Below are 4,764 nucleotides of genomic sequence, written 5' to 3' on the forward strand. Positions count from 1 at the left end.
GATAGAGAGGAGAGGTGCTGAATTCTTCAACTATAAAAGTGGATTTGTCTACTTTTCCTTTTAGTTCCTATATTATATTATATTATATTATATTATATTACATTATATTATATTATATTATATGTTAAATTCCAGGATACATGTGCAGGATGTGCAAGTTTGTTACATAGGTAAATGTGTGCCATTGCAGTTTGCTGCACCTATCAACCCATCATCTAGGTATGAAGCCTAGCACACATTAGCTATTTGTTCTCCCTTTTCCCAACCCCCTGAAAAGCCCCACTGTGTGTTGTTCCCCTCCCTGTGTCCATGTGTTCTTATCGTTCAGCTCCCACTTATAAGTGAGAACATACTGTGTTTGGGTTTCTGCTTCTGTGTTAGTTTGCTGAAGGTAATGGCTTCCAGCTCCACCCATGTCCCTGCAAATGACATGATCTCATTCCTTTTCATGGCTGCATAGTATTCCATGGTGTATATGTACCACATTTTCTTTATTCAGTCTATCATTGAGGGGCATTTGGGTTGATTTTTTTGTCTTTGTTATTGTGAATAGTGCCACAATGAACATATGCATGTATGCATCTCTATAATAGAATGATTTATATTCCTTGGGTATATACCCAGTAAATGGGATTGCTAGGTCAAATGGTATTTCTGGTTCTAGGTTTTTGAAGAATCGCCACAGTGTCTTCTACAATGGTCAATCTAATTTACATTCCCACCAACAGTGTAAAAGGGTTTCTATTTCTCCAAAGACTAACCAGCATGTGTTGTTTCTTGACTTTTCAATAATCGCCATTCTGATTGGTGTGAGATTGCATCTCATCGTGATTTTTATTTGCACTTCTCTAATGATCAGTGATGTTGAGCTTTTTTTCCTGTATTTGTTGGGCATATAAATGTCTTCTTCTGAGAAGCGTCTGTATATGTCTTTTCCTCTTTTTAATGTTTTTTTTTTCTTGTAAATTCGTTTAAGTTCCTTGTAGATTCTGGATATTAGAACTTTGTCAGATGGATAGATTGCAAAAATTTTCTCCCATCCTTTAGGAGGTTGCTTGTTCACTCTGATTAAGATAGTTTCTTTTGCTGTGCAGAAGCTCTTTAGTTTAATATGATCCCGTTTGTCATTTTTTGCTTTTATTGCAATTGCTTTTAATGCTTTTGCCCTCAAATCTTTGCCTGTGCCTATGTCCTGAATGGTATTACCTAGATTTTCTTCTAGAGTTTTTATAGTTTTAGTTTTTACATTTAAGTTGTTAATTCATCTTGAGTTAATTTTTGTATAAGGTTTAATGAGGGTTTCCAGTTTCAATTTTCTGTATATGGGTAGCCAGGTCTCCCAGCACCATTTATTAAATGTGGAATCATTTCCCTGTTGCTTATTTTTGTGAGGTTTGTTGAAGATCAGATGATTGTAGATGTGTGGTCTTATTTCTGAGTTCTCTATTCTGTTTCATTGGTCTGTGTCTGTTTTTATACCAGTACCATGCTGTTTTGGTTACTGTAGCCTTGTAGTATAGTTTGAAGTCTGGTAGCATGATGCCTCCAGCTTTGTTCTTTTTTCTTAGGATTGTCTTGGCTATATGGGCTCTTTTTTGATTCCATATAAATTTTAAGGTAGTTTTTTTCTAATTCTGTGAAGAGTGTCAATGGTAGTTTAATGGTAGTTCTTTCCATTTTTTTACTTCACTTACTTTGATAATCTCTTCTTCATTGCATACAAGTTAAAGATTGTTTTCTTGTAGAGCTGAATACTTTATTCTTATGCAATGCCCTTATTTGTTCCTGAAAATTTTATTTGTTCTGTAGTCTGCTTTGTCTGAAATTAACATAGTTGTGATGGTTAATACTGAGTGTCAGCTTGATTGGATAGAAGGATGCAAAGTATTGATCCTGGGTGTGTCTGTGAGGGTGTTACCAAAGGAGATTAACATTTGAGTCAGTGGACTGGGAGAGGCAGACCCACCCTCAATCTAGGTGGGCACCATCTAATCAGCTGCCAGAATAAAAAGTAAGTGGAAGGATGTGGAGAGATTAGACAGGCTTAGCCTCCCAGCCTACATCTTTTTCCTGTGCTGGATGCTTGCTGCCTTTGAATGTGGACTCCAGGTTCTTCAGCTTTGGGGCTTAGACTGGCTTCCTTGCTCATCAGCTTGCAGATGAACTGTTGTGGGACCTTGTGATCATGTGAGTTAATACTCCTTAATAAACTCGCCCTTATATATACATCTATCTTATTAGTTTTGTTATTCTAGAGAATCCTAATACAATAGTTATTCCTCTTTTCTTTCTTTTTATTTTTTTGATTAGTGTTAGCATAGTATATCTTTCTCCATATCTTTAACCTATCTGAGTATTTGTATTGAAAGTGGGTTTCCTGTAGAATGTACAGGTGTATCTTGTATATTTCATTTACTCTGAAAGTCTGTCTTTTAATTGGTGTATTTAGACCATTCACAGTTAAAGTAATTATTGATATAGTCGGCTTAATATCTACCATGTTTTTAACTGTTTTGTTTACTTTTTTTATTTCTCTTCTGCCCTTTTAATTTTAATTGAGCATTTTTTATTATTCTATTTTATCTCTTAACCTATAAATTTTACCTCTTTTTAAAAGCGTAGTCCAACAATTTTGTTATTTTTCTTCATATTTATTTTGTTTGTAGGACTCTTGTCAATGTAGAACTTTATATCCAACAATATAAACAGGCACATTGCAAGTGATATTCTGTAGAAGTGAGAAAGACTGACTGATAAAACAAAACAAAACAAAACTAGACACCTGCATTATATGTTCTTTATATAAATAGTCCATCCTGAATAGCAGAATGAAATGCACACCAAATGCTTCTAAAAGTTTGTGTGCCTAGATCACAATTACGATCTTCACACACTGAAAAGAAAAAGAACAATAATACAGAACATAGTATTTTCAATGATTATAGCAAAATTAACATTTTCAGCCATTCACTGGCTTTTTAAGATCATGTTGGCAACTTACATTATATATATACAAGAGTTTGCTTGACTAAGGTCACTATTTCAGAAAGCTTTGAAGCCATTCTAGTAGCTTTTCTGCTAGTAGTGCCTTAGCATCATTAACTAGTGAATCTTGTAAATGTACCACAACAGGTATTTTAATTTCAAAATCTTTCACAGCCAGAACTATACCCTATGTAATAACATAACATCAAGTGATTCCTCCAAAAATGTTGACCAGAATAGCCAGTACCTCTTTTTATCTGAAGTGATAAGCATAAATGATTCTGTTACTTGATGGAAATATAGCACTGCCATGAACAACAAGGAAGCTGGTTGGAGTCTCTTTATGAAGTTTTCTTATATCTATTGTGGTTATAGCCAAACCAGCACCGTTTACTAGACAGCCTGTTTTTCCACTGAGGCCAATGTTATTGAGATGTGGCTTAGCTTCATCTTTGTTCCTTTCATCTTCCTGAGTCCAGTCCTGTAGATCAAAGATCTTCTGGCAATAGACTGAATTAGAATCAAAATTGATCTTTGTGTCCAAACATAGCAGAACTCCATCTGAATCTTATACCGTTGGGCTTATTTTTATCATGGTTGTGTTGTAGTTCAGAAAAAGGTTGTAAAGCTTGACCATGTTTTCTGCCACAGAATCCACAATAGTAGATGGAAATCTTATATTCTATGCAAGCTGGAGAGCTTGTTCCTTTTAGATGCCTTCTACGACATCAATAGCTTCTTTATTACATCAGGAGTCTCAGCAGAAACATCTTCAGTGTTGACATCACCTTGCAAACTTCCTATTTATACTAGACCTTGAAATGACCTTTCCATTGTTACTGGGAAGTAGTATTCTCTCTGGGATATTTTTGCTCACAGATCAATACTTGATTGCATATTTTGTCCTTTTCTCCTGTTTACTTGGTAAACAACTTTTTCCCAATAATTTGAGGGGAAACAGCTTTTGCTTCTTGATAGAAAACTATCTTCACTCCTCTTTTGGGACTGCTTTCAAATGTTCCTTTTTCTCTACCGCAAGCAAAATTCTGTGCCATTATCACATCTTTAGAACCTAATTTTTTGACAATTGCGTCAGCTTCATCTGGTGACTTTGCCACATATCCTTTGGAAGGGAGACACCAGCTTCTTGCAACAATTTCATATTCATATATTCATGTAGTGAGAGATTCTTTTGCTGTTGCTGCTGTACTTGGAGTTATTGGTTATTAAACAGTTCAGAAATTCCCAGAACCTGGGCAGTAGACTGTACTATGGTCTAGTCTGGGACTGATGGCTGTGAACAGCAGCAGCTAATTGTCAGCTATAGAACATGAAGGCCACCATTCCTAAGTCTGACCCTGTCCGCTCCTGCTGTGTGCCTCCAGCTGCTTTGTAATAGAGAATTTCCAATTCTCTTTTCCCTTTCCTTATGGCACTGCTATCATTCATTCTACTTATCCATATGCTATAATCATCTGCTATATTGTTGCTGTTATAACTTTAAACAAACTTTTTTATTTTGGATCAATTATTAATTAGAAATTAAGCTATTAGTAATAGCTTAATAAGACATTAATAAGAAAAAAGAAGATTTTATTTTACCTTCATGCATTCCTTTGCTGACACTTTCTTTTCTTTGGGTAATCTTAGTTTTTGGCCTATTATCATTTTCCTTCTCCCTAAAGAACGTTTCAAATTTCTAAGTGGGCAGGTCTACTGGCAATAAATTCCTTTAGCTTTTGTTTCTATGAGGAGCCTTTATTCCTTCATAACTTTTGA

General features: G+C 35.2%; 1 pseudogene; it reads right to left on the reverse strand.

Moving 5' to 3' along the window:
• Positions 1-3,037: 3,037 nt before the first annotated feature.
• LOC100596092 lies at positions 3,038-4,341 on the reverse strand (annotated as a pseudogene).
• Between the last annotated feature and the right edge of the window lie 423 nt (positions 4,342-4,764).

Source organism: Nomascus leucogenys, chromosome 14 (genome assembly GCF_006542625.1).
Source record: "Nomascus leucogenys isolate Asia chromosome 14, Asia_NLE_v1, whole genome shotgun sequence".
NCBI classification, from domain to species: domain Eukaryota; kingdom Metazoa; phylum Chordata; class Mammalia; order Primates; family Hylobatidae; genus Nomascus; species Nomascus leucogenys.